Source organism: Cetorhinus maximus, chromosome 23, assembly GCF_964194155.1.
Source record: "Cetorhinus maximus chromosome 23, sCetMax3.hap1.1, whole genome shotgun sequence".
Lineage (NCBI taxonomy): Eukaryota > Metazoa > Chordata > Chondrichthyes > Lamniformes > Cetorhinidae > Cetorhinus > Cetorhinus maximus.
In genome coordinates, this window is record NC_135901.1 from 2,448,364 (window position 1) to 2,461,201 (window position 12,838).

Consider the following 12,838-nt stretch of genomic DNA (forward strand, 5'->3'; position numbering starts at 1 on the left):
GGTTTCTTTTAGTTTGATTGGGCAACATGCTTGGAGGAAACAAGGAAGAGGAAAAAATGTTCCATAGAAACTAGAATAATCTGTTCTGAATTTCTATCCTGCACTGACAGTGATGACTTTTGTAAACTCCTTTTACAGGATATTAGAATGGGAGGATTTGCAGAGGGAAATATCAAATCAAACATCATGTCAAGATCTGACAGTCACTCGGTTCATCAGGACCTGAATATCATTGGCCATTGAATGTGGAAGGAGAAATGTTTGTCTGTTCTGTCTTTCGGAAAAGATTTCAACCATCAGCGTGACTGGAAAAGTACCGAGACACACACACATCCGCGGGAGAGTGTCCAAGTGCACGGACTGTGGAAAGAGCTTTAACCAGCTACACAGCCTGAAAAAAAAATCACACCATTCACAGCAGGAAGAAAACGTGCACGTGTTCTGTGTGTGGACGAGGCTTCCATTGATCATTCAACCTGGAGAGACACGAGGACACTGGCACCATGGAGAAACCGTGGAAATGTGGCGACTGTGGGAAGGGCATCAGATCCCCGTCCGTGCTGGAAATTCATCGACGCAGTCACACCAGGGAGAGACTGTTCACCTCCTCCGTTTGTGGGAAGGGATTCACTCAGTCATCCAGCTTACAAAAACACCAGAGAACTCACACTGGGGAGAAACCATTCACCTGCTCCGAGTGTGGGCAGGGATTCAGTCAAGTAACCGACCTCACGTCACACCGTCTTATTCATTCTGACATGAGACCTTTCAAATGTGAGAAGAGCTTTAAAAGCAAAAAGGTTTTGCTGATGCACCAACAAATTCACACTGAGGAGAGGCCGTTCACCTGCTCCGTGTGTGGGAAGGGATTCACTCAATCATCCAGCCTGCTGAAACACCAGAGAACTCACACTGGGGAGAGACCATTCACCTGCTCTGAGTGTGGGAAAGGATTCACCATTTCAGCCCACCTGCTGAGACACCAACAAGTTCACTCTGACACGAGACCTTTTAAATGTTCCGACTGTGGGAAGAGCTTTAAAGGCAAACTGGATCTGCAGATTCACCAGCGCACTTACACTGGAGAGAGGCCATTCACCTGCTCCGCCTGTGGGAAGGGATTCACTCAGTCATCTATCCTGCTGAATCACCAGCGAGTTCACACTGGGGAGAGGCAATTCACCTGTTCCGTGTGTGCAAAGGTATTCACTCAGTTATCTCACTTGCAGAGACACCGACACACACACTGGGGAGAGACCGTTCACCTGCTCCGTCTGTGGGAAGGGATTCACTTGTTCATCGTACCTGCTGAGACACCAGCAAGTTCATAAGTGACTGCAGGAGTTGGATTCTGCTGTTATTATGTGTTATGCTGTTACCATGTTCATTCTGACAGCTGGAGTTTGTTTCAGTTGATGTTAATAATCTCTGTAACTAGGTTGGAGTTTAATATTCTGGATATAGGTTAAATAAATCAGCTTTGTGTCAAACACAGTGTTCGAGTCCTTGATTTCTCTAAGATAAGAGACTGATTGATATCCTGTTACCGACTGTTCCACTTTTGGGCTTTTTCTCCTTTGTTAATGAAGACTTGTATTTATATAGCGCCTTTCACAACTTCAGGATGTCCCAAAGTGCTTTACAGCCAATTAAGTTCTTTTGAAGCATAGTCACTGCTGTAATGGAGAAAGTGCAGTCGCCAAATTATGCACACCAAGATCCCACTAATCGAAATGTGACTTTGACCAGATAATCTGTTCAGTGATGTTTGTTGAGGGATAAATATGAAGCAGTACACCAGGGAGAACTCCCCTGCTCTTTGGAATAACACTATTGGAACTTTTACACCAACTGAGAGGGCAGATGGGGCTGTAGTTGAATGTCTCATCTGGAAGATGGGACCTCTGACAATGCAGTGCTCCCTCAGTACTGCATCAAAATATCAACCTGGATTTTATGCTCATGTTTCTGGATGTGGATTTGAACTCACAACCCCCTGACTCAGATATAAGAATACAATCACTGAGCCACAACTAACACCTCATCATTACTCCAGGTTATTTCAGTCCTCATACCTTCGGTTACTCTCATGGACGAGTGTAAGATTTTACTCTGGGAGTCACAGATTACCCAAAAAGTGGGTCGAAGTCCTAGGTGATCTTAAAGCATTTTATTAAGAAGCAACAGTTTAGATATGATACATCAGTTAAATAGGCAGAAAGAACATACAACCCATAACAGGTGAGAATGGTTTACTGGTCCCGGTGTGGACAAATGGATGGGGATATGCGGTGGGGGAACCTGATCTCCATGGCTGGAGGTGGCAGTCTCCTCAGGATGGTTTAGCGGTCCTGGATCAGGGGGATGCTGATCTCTGTGGCTGGAGGTGACAGTCTCCTCGGAATGGTTTACTGGTCCCGGATCTGGGGGATGCTGATCTCCGTGGCTGGAGGTGGCAGTCTCCTCGGAATGGTTTACTGGTCCTGGATCAGGGGGATGCTGATCTCCATGGCTGGAGGCCATAGTCTCCTCGGAATGGTTTACTGGTCCCGGATCAGGGGGATGCTGATCTCCATGGCTGGAGGTGGCAGTCTCCTCGGGATGGTTTACCGGTCCCGGATCAGGGGGATGCTGATCTCCGTGGCTGGAGGTGACAGTCTCCTCGGAATGGTTTTCTGGTCCTGGATCAGGGGGATGCTGATCTCCGAGGCTGGAGGTGGCAGTCTCCTCGGGATGGTTTACTGGTCCCGGATCAGGGGGATGCTGATTTCCGTGGCTGGAGGTTGCAGTCTCCTCAGAATGGTTTACTAGTCCTGGATCAGGGGGATGCTGATCTCCATGGCTGGAGGTCACAGTCTCCTCGGAATTTTTTCAAACGTTACAAATCACACCTGCACACTCACATCGGTATGTTAGTATCATGCCACATATGCTCCACCTGATACAAACCACTCCTGAACTTTCAGGTGATCTTATTGAAAGATCAAACGGGGCATCTGACTGAAGATCTTTGCTTATGGTTCTGATGCCTTGGGTAGTGGCCAGACTATAAAATGCAGTTTTCTTAAGAGTTCAGAGGCAAGGATACAAACAAAGAAAGCTATCAATTTACTCATCCCATCTAAACTTCTCTGAGTTTCACTAGAATGTTCATGGCTACCAGATTGATCTATTCTATTGAAGTATACCCAAGGTAGGGACAGGGGGTTATTCCAATTCCCATTTGGTGGTATAATTTACTCTATCTTTTATTCTCAGTGGGGCATCGCATTAATTACCATTCTATCTCACTCATGAGCCATGGAGGAACATTACCATCCAATTTAATGTTCTCATAATATGGTGTAATTGGATCAGAGAAAGAAGTCTAGGTACTTGTAATCAGTTTGGAGATAACTCCCATTCTCAAGTACTTTGTCTTTAAAGATAACAAATGGGATAAAGCCAAATTTTTAGTTCAAAACATCACATCATTGGAAAGGGTTAATTTTTCTGCATGTTTGCAAAAGCACAGAGCAAACATTCTCAAATGTGCACAATTGTGGAAACGTTACATAACTTCTTCAGATCAAAGATAAATGAAACTACCATTTTAAACTTATTTTTCTAATCATTTTTTTTTTATCTTTGCCCAAATTTTATTCTTTTGTTTGATTCTCTCTTCAAGTATTTTTCCAAATGACTGTGTTAAAACTGAGGAAAAATAAAATTTAAAAAGTTAGCTTTTACTGTTAAACAAAAGATTCAACCTTCTTAGACCAACAAGAGTTAAAGGAGGTGGAACTTCCCACTGGTTATGTTTCAACTCTGAAACATGACTTGAAACCTAAAGTGTTTCTTCCATGAAGCAAACCTTTCAATGCCTGTTACAATTGTACAAGTGCATTGTAATTCGTACTTAAAGATTTACTTTCACTGAGTAATTATAACGTTTCACTTCTCTCAGCACCTAAGTTGGTGGCATTTTCGCTTAAATGCCAATTGGTTCCAAATTTTTTAGCTTCTTCCTTGAAAGAATTTTTGAATCTTTGAGATTTGCGAGCAATGCCCTGCATTAACAATGACTGGACGGTGTTTCGAATGTATGGTATACTCTCAGCAGGGTAAGGACACTTCTTCATGGGAGGATGTATCAGTCTGCTAATATCTTCCGGTTTGGTCTTGTCTCCACAACCATGTGAATGCACCTGGCACAGATTCGAGAACTGCCTGGACCTCAGGATCATCAGAGGTGACGGGTTCGTACTCCTCTGCAAAGCCTGATAAAACTTGGGGCACACCTTTCATGGGGTCAGGAGGAAGATCGTGGATTATTGATGGCCTTCATTATCAATAGTGCAGAATACCGGTCTCCCACTATCTGTCAGAGGGGGGAAACAACTCTGTGGGAGCCCTGCTGAAGTCACTGGGAGTCTGGAGATATGTGCCTGGGGTACCTGATACACTGTGACAGCCAGCAAAACTCTATTACTAATTCACCTAGTCTCTATCGCTGCCTCAGTTCTTTCCAGCCACTGATCAACAGGATCAGGACTCACCTGTGCAGGGGGAGGGGGAAAGCAGGACTCACTGTTAATGTCAGTCTCCTTACTGCACCTATCGTGACAGTGACGGGCATAGTGGCCCAGGCGGTTACAATTAGGACAATGCACCGGGTCATCCCTTTCTGGCATGAAGTTCCTGGATGGTCCAGATTTCTGGCCAGGCAAGGGTCTTCCTCTTCGTGGGTGCTAGTGGAGTTATCACGGGTCTGTTCGTGGACCTATGGGAATGTTGAAACAACTTGTCCCAGGTCATTGCCATAGTGTCATAAACACCCCACATGCTACAGACTCATGGCTGGAGCCCTTTCAGAAAGAGACCCTTGAAGCTGAAGGAGTGAGAACAGTTTACTGTCCCGGAGAACAAACAGATGGATGATGCAGAGTAAGTGCTGGGCTCTGTGGCTGATGGCAGCGGTCTCTTCTCAACAGTTTGCTGGTGTGTGCCAAAGTGTGGGTGTTGTACTGGAGCCAATATGGATCAGTATGGAATTTTCTTCCTAGTCAAAGAGATTTTTTTTTCCTCTCAAGAGCCTGTGTTAACCTTTACACAGTCATTGGGGAGGTGGTGGAGTTGTGGTATTGTCACTGGACTGGTATTCCAGAGAGCCAGATTAATGCACTGGGGACCTGGGTTTGAATCCCACCATGGCAGATGATGAAATTTGAATTCATTAAAAAAAAACTGATGCCCATGAAATCATTGTCATAAAAAACTCATCTAGTTTACTAATGTTCTTTAGGGAAGGAAATCTGCTGTCCTTATCTGGTCTGGCCTACATGTGACCCCAGACCCACAGTGATGTGGTTGATTCTTAAAATGCCCTCTGAACAAGGGCAATAAATGCTGGCTGAGCCAGCGACGTCTCCATCCTATGAATGAATTGAATTTAAAAAAACCACAGACAGCTGCTTTACATCTGGGTCATGGGATCCAGTTGTATCAGGGTTAGAAATGTCTTGGTTCAGGGCCTGTGCTAGAGACATGTCCTCAGACAACAGCCCTATCCATGCTTGTCAGCACCAAGCTGCTATGGAGTCTTTTTTCATAAGAAAGAGAGTTATTTCTACAATAGTCAACAACTTACTTAAGATTTCTTACGGTTAATAGATGGTGATTTCCTACAGCCCGTGGCATGGATTGGACTTGTCTCCATTCCCACTCGAGGGATTTCTGTACCAGACGGGAGGGGTAATATTTGGGGACTCTTGATTCTCCACCAATTCTCATTCCCCTTCTTTCTGGTGGATAATGGAGTTGTCACTGTGTGTAATATGTATGTCAGTAAGAATTGTCAGCAAGGATTAATCAGCACTTTCTAAATGGAGATGTTAATCAGTGAAACCTTTCAGTCACTGAATTGTAGAGTTCGTACCAAAGATCAATTTAGGATTGAAGAAAAAGTTCATAATATTGTTCTGAACTAACGACTAATGCAAGTTCCTGAACTATAGGGAAGGTCACAGACAGCAGTTCTTAAAAATTGCAGCCCCTAGAACACAATTAGCTACAGTTACAAATACTAAGATCAAGCCCAGTTACCGGGGGTATTAACATCAGCAGAACCAAAGCTGAACTGTCAGAATGATTCAGTCCTGGATGTGATTAACAGAATAATCCAGTCCCTGCAGTCATTTGTGAACTCGCTGGTGTGCCAAAAGTTTGGATGAATTAATGAATCCCTTCCCACACTTGGAGCAGGTGAACGGCCTCTCCCCAGTGTGAACTCGCTGGTGTGTCAGTAGGTTTGATGACTTAGTGAATCCCTTCCCACACTCGGAGCAGGTGAACGGCCTCTCCCCAGTGTGAACTCGTTGGTGTGCAATGAGGTGTGATGAACTCCTGAACCTCTTTCCGCAGTAAGTGCAGCTGAACGGTCTCTCCTCAGTGTGAGTTTGTTGATGTGACAGGAGGCAGGATGAATCAGTAAATCCTTTTCCACACACGGAGCAGATGAACGGTCTCTCCCCAGTGTGAACTCGCTGGTGTATCAGCAGGTGGGATGACCGTGTGAATCCCTCGCTACACACAGTGCAGGTGAATGGCCTCTCCCCAGTGTGAATTCGCTGGTGTGTCAGCAGGTTGGATGACTTAGTGAATCCCTTCCCACACACAGAGCAGGTGAATGGCCTTTCCCCTGTGTGAACTCGCTGGTGTGTAATGAGAGTGCCTGACTGCCTGAAGCTCTTTCCACAGAAAGTGCAGCTGAATGGCTTCTCCTGAGTGTGAATGAGTTGGTGTGACAAATGGAAGGCCCCTTCCTCCATCGAGGCATCCGGGGACCCCGAGTGCGATGGGCCAGCAAGGTTCTTCAGGCGGAGCGCTTTTGAAGTGCAGAGGGTGTCAGACGAGAAACAGGTGCCAGTGGCCAAATCAGCAGTGACAGAAAACTGTCCCACCAGAAGGAGAAGAAAGCAACACGGTTGGCGGTTGTCTTAGGTGAGTCTAGAACAAACTAGAACAATAGACTATGTTCCACCGAGACACAATGATTTAGAACAATAGCCCAAGATCCACAGCCTCGGTGGTCGCGAACAATGTTTTAGGTGCCATTGTGACAACATGATCTAGAACAGGCCAATTCTATCGGTTATTATAATGATCTAGAACAACAGACCGAGTTCTATGTAGTTACAACCATCTAGAACAATAGACGAGATTCCATTGTGTCTCAATGATTTATAAGAACAGGATAGATCCTGAAATGATCTAGGGCTGTAGGATAAATTACATGCTCTATAAATGTGGACTAACTTCCATAGTCTGGAAATGATCTAGCAAAATAGTCAAAGTTTCGTTGTGGCACAATGATCTAGAACCATAGGTTAAGTTGCATTGTAGCACAATGACTTAGATCAACAGTCCAAGTTCATGGGTTTTGCTGTGATCTAGAACAATAGGCTGCATTCCACTAGACCGCAAAGTTCTAGAGCAATAGGCCAAGCTGCACGGAAATGTAATGATCTAGACTAATTGGCTGTGTATAGTGTTACCATACTCTCAGTAGATTAGTCAGAGTCCTATAGTGTTACAATGATCTAGAATAATAGGTTAAGTTGTATGAAATCGCTATGTTCTAGGATCGGATTCTATACCGATGATACCAAATTTGTAAGCTTGTGTGCCAGAGATGTAATGTGAATTTTAGCAAAGAACTAGCAACTATAAGTAATTAATGGATGCCCTGTTGCCATATGGTTGAGGAGCTGAGTGGGGTAGGAACCCTTTCGCGAGTCACTGTGTTGCGATGACAAATGGCCCACACGTGCATTGACGACTCTTTTCCTCTCTCTCTCTCTCTGTCGGATTGGCAGGCATCTTCATCATCTGCTGGCTGCTGTTTTTCATCACTCACATCCTGAACGTCCACTGCCAGATGTGCTACATCCCGCCAGCGCTCTACAGCGCCTGCGCCTGGCTGGGTTACGTCATCAACCCCATCATCTACACGACCTTCAATGTGGAGTTCCGCAAAGCCATCATGAAGATCTTGCATTGCTAAAGCTGGAACAGGGACTGACCCTGGAACAGGGACTGAGAGCCAAGCGAACCAGACCATGAAACTTGCAACTGATGTCTCCACACGAGAGACACGGGCTTTTAAGGATCCCAGACTATAAACACCTTGTCTCTGCTGTCTTCACCACACCATAACAGGAAGCCAGAATGATCCCTTCCTGCCAAAGATGGAGGAACATGAGTGTACCACACACTGGCACCTTCTGAACACGAAAATAAAAGGATGAGTGCTCACACCACAATGTTATGTAGTTTAAATACAATCTCTCTACACCTTACATCGCCATCTACTCTGCGTTTAGTTGTTGCTTTCCTTACTGAAGTTCCCACTTCCTGGCACCCAAGCTAGTATCCTCAGAATTAAATGCAACCCTTGATCATTGTGCCACCAGGAAACGTAACGTATGGGTCATGTGGAGATGAGCAGAGAGGCATTAGGCCAAATCTAAGGGAGGCAGGTCCCTTATTTTGTTCATTCATGGCTGGCATTTATTGCCTCTCCCTCATTTCCCCTTGAGAAGATGATGGGGATTTGTCTTCTTGAATTCCACTGAGTGGCTTGCTGGGCCATTGCAGAGGGCAGCTAGGAGTCAACCACATTGCTGTGGTTCTGGAATCATATGCAGGCCAGACCGGGTCAGGATGACAGATTTCCTTCCCTAAAGGACATTAATGAACCAGATGGTTTTTTACAACAATAATTATGGTATCATGATCACTGTTACTCACTTTTAATTCCAGATTCATTTAATGAGCCTAATTTAAATTCCTTCTGGCCATGGTGGGATTTGAACTCACGTTTCGAGATTATTAGTCCAGTAACATGACCACAAGGCTACTGTTCAACTCAACAGAGTTGATAAGGTGGTAATAAAAGCAAATGGGTTCCTTGAGTTTATAAATGGAGGCACAGAATATAAAAGCAATGTGATTGTACCAGAACTTGTATGACTTCTTTCAGAGAGCCAGCAGTCACAATGGGCCAAATAGCCATCTTCTGTGCTGTAACTTAATGGCAACGCAAGCCTTTTCTTCTCCTTAATCCACTCTTGGACAGAGATAATGCCTCGAAGCAGTGAATATACTGAGAAATATACGCAATTATCCTGATTCCCGTTTGGGTAGAGATGTGACCTCTGTCCTTGTCTCACTTTACAGATTGTGATGGAAAGCTAAAATCTTTATTGATCTCTAGTCATGCACACTGTGCTAGATGATTCAGCAAAGCTGTCTCAGAAACCAGATGGTGCCTGAAAAAAATACCGTATGCCAATCTGTCCACCATCAAGTTAGAATTTGAGACAATAAGCGATCACTTTTTTTAAAAAAAACCGTTCATAGGATGTGGACTTCGTTGGCTGGGCCAGCATTTATTGTCCATCCCTAATCGCCCCTTCAGAAGGTGGTGTTGAGCTGCCTTCTTGAACCGCTGCAGTCCATGTGGTGTCGGTACACCCACGGTGCTGTTAGGGAGGGAGTTCCAGGAGTTTGACCCAGCGACAGTGAAGGAACGGCGATATATTTCCAAGTCTGGATTTCCACCTTGGCTGGAGAGGCAGAACGGGGGCGTGGGTGGGGTGGCGGGTGGGCGGGCCGGCGCAGCCTCAGGATAAAGGGTTGGCAATTTTGGACTGAGATGAGGAGAAACTTCTTCGCTCAGAGCATTGTGAACCTTTGGAATTCCCTTCCCTAAAAAATTGTGGATGCTCAGTCGTTGAGTATATTCAAGACTGAGATTGATACGTTTTTGGATATTAAGGGATATGGAGATATGTCGGGTGAGGAAGTGGAGTAAGGTAGAAGATCAGCTACGATCTTATTGAATGGTGGAGCAGGCCCGAGGGGCTGAGTATTCTCCTTCTGCTCCATGCTGGCCCCTTCTTGCCTAATAATCTATTGTCTGACTGATTAAACTTCGCCATTCAATAAAACCTTAGCAGTGCACTCAGCTGAATTGTACAGTGACACACTAAACTCAGGAGCATCTCGGGGGATGAACAATTTGAACCATTTCTTTAAGTAACATTCGTGAATTGTTAAGTGCCAGGCAATGACAATTGCCAACAAGAGAGAATCTAACCATCTCCCCTTGATGTTCAATGAAATTACCATCACTGAAACCCCCACTATCAACACCCTGGGAGGTTACCATTGGCCAGAAACTGAACTGGACGAGCCATATAAAATACTATAGCTACAAGAGCTACAGACTGGGAATTCTGAGGTGAGTAACCCACCTCCTGACTTCCCAAAGCCTGTCCACCATCTACAAGGCACAAGTCAGGAGTGTGATGAAATACTCTTCACTTGCCTGTATGAGTGTAGCTCCCACAACACACAAGAAGCTCGACACAATCCAGGACAAAGCAGCCCGCTTGACTGGCACCACATCCACAAACATTCACTCCCTCCACCACCGATGCACAGTGGCAGCAGTGTGCCCCATCTACAAGATGCACTGCAGCAACTCACCAAGGATCCTTTGACAGCACGTCCCAAACCTGCAACCTGCACCGCCACGAAGGACAAGGGCAGCAGATAAATGGGAACACCACCGGAAGTTCTCCTCCACGTCACATACTATCCTGACTTGGAAGTATATCGCCGTTCCTTCACTATCACTGGAACTCCCTCCCTAACAGCACTGTGGGTGTACCTACGCCACAGGGACTGCAGCTGTTCAAGAAGACAGCTCACCGCCACCTTCTCAAGGGGCAATTAGGAATGGGCAATAAATGAAAGAATGAAAAAACAATTTTACAACAGGACAAACTATCTTTAAGTTTTAAAAAAAAGTTTTAAATTTTAACCATACCAATTCCTAGCCCTGTGTAAGCATGTCTAGAGGATGGGGGTATTAAATGTCATACATTGATAGAGACAACTAGAAACTCTTTCGAGTCATCAACAGTCACAGATTGCAACCCTTTCGAGTACAATCACAGTTCTTGGTTTCCGGGAGTGGGTCATGAACCCACAACCCTCTGATTCAAAGGCGAGGGTGCTATGGACTGAGCCACAGCTGACACCTCCTAGAGACAACAAGAAGATGGCCAGTAATCATTGATCCATCCCAATAATTTCTTAGTTCCACAGGAAGGTGGGTTGCATGGAGCACATCAAAGGTAACAAGCAATTCAGTCGAAGAGAATTAGCTGTTAAATGCCAACTGGAGAAGACAGGGCCTCAGTTTAATGTGTCATCCGAATGTCATCCCTCTGACAGGGCGGCGCTCCCTCAGCACTGACCCTCCGACAGGGCGGTGCTCCCTCAGCACTGACCCTCCGACAGGGCGGCGCTCCCTCACCACTGACCCTCCGACAGGGCGGATCTCCCTCACCACTGACCCTCCGACAGGGCGGCGCTCCCTCACCACTGACCCTCAGACAGGGCGGCGCTCCCTCACCACTGACCCTCCGACAGGGCGGCGCTCCCTCACCACTGACCCTCCGACAGGGCGGCGCTCCCTCACCACTGACCCTCCGACAGGGCCGCGCTCCCTCAGCACTGACCCTCCGACAGGGCCGCGCTCCCTCAGCACTGACCCTCCGACAGGGCCGCGCTCCCTCAGCACAGACCCTCCGACAGGGCCGCGCTCCCTCAGCACTGACCCTCCGACAGGGCCGCGCTCCCTCAGCACTGACCCTCCGACAGGGCCGCGCTCCCTCAGCACTGACCCTCTGACCGGGCCGCGCTCCCTCAGCACTGACCCTCCGACAGGGCCGCGCTCCCTCAGTACTCACCCTCCCCACCCCTAACTGTGCACCACACCCTCAGTACATCTTGCCTTCAGTGTTGACCCTCTAAGAGGCATTACTCCCTCTGTACTGACCTCCACTCCAAAACTGCAGCACTCTCTCAGTACTGACCCTCCAACAATGCAGCGCTCCTCATTTCTGACCCTCTGACAGTGCAGCGCTCCTCAGTACTGACCCTCTGACAGTGCAGATCATCATCAGTGCTGACTCTCTGACAGTGCAGATCATCATCAGTGCTGACTCTCTGACAGTGCAGATCATCCTCAGTACTGACTCTCTGACAGTGCAGATCATCCTCAGTACTGACTCTCTGACAGAGCAGCACTCAGTACTGGCCCTCTGACAGGGCAGCCCACTCTCAATACTGCCACTGAGGAGTGTGAGACTTGATGTTGTGCTCATGTCTTTGGAATGGGACTACAAATCTACAACCTTTTGATTCGGGGGCGAGATTGATACCCCTTGCACCCTGACTACTATTTAACTGTCGTGTCCCAAGGGGGTGGCCATTTTAATTGACCATGATCATGTCTAAGTGGATGCAACATTTCACAGCTGGTTTCTGAGTCAAGTTAGTCACTTTGGATGCCACTTTGCTTCCATTAACCAATAATTGGCTTAATGAGATGGTGGAGATGTTACATAATAAATATTCTGAGAGGTGACAATGAGTCAATGGAAACTGGGCTGCACCTTTTTCAAATTGACATAGGTGCTTCAGTTAAGTAGTCAGAAGAGATCAATTAGCATTATATAAAAGCTGTGGGAGCATTTGGCAGAGTTGTATGATTGGGTGGTTAGTGGAGGATATTCATCCATGTAAGTGGATGATGGACCGTCAGTTGAAGACAAACAGGAAATGTTGGGAGCAATCAGCAGGCTGGGCACTATCTATGGTGAGAAAGGAGAAACGCAAGTAGAGCTAATGTTTCAGGTTGATGACCTTTTATCAGAACTGAGTAAAGATAGAAATGGAATAGATTTTCAGCAAGTGGAGATGATTGTTTTCAAAATTGAAA

The 12,838-nt window shown here is 46.2% G+C and overlaps 1 protein-coding gene and 1 pseudogene across 2 annotated transcripts in view; both read right to left on the reverse strand.

Moving 5' to 3' along the window:
• Nucleotides 1–12,838, reverse strand: part of LOC144698102 (uncharacterized) — an 862,314-nt gene that overhangs the window by 800,387 nt on the left and 49,089 nt on the right. The gene's annotated exons all lie outside the window — the stretch shown is intronic.
• LOC144698091 (uncharacterized) overlaps nt 1–12,838 on the reverse strand; it is a 78,317-nt pseudogene that overhangs the window by 18,118 nt on the left and 47,361 nt on the right.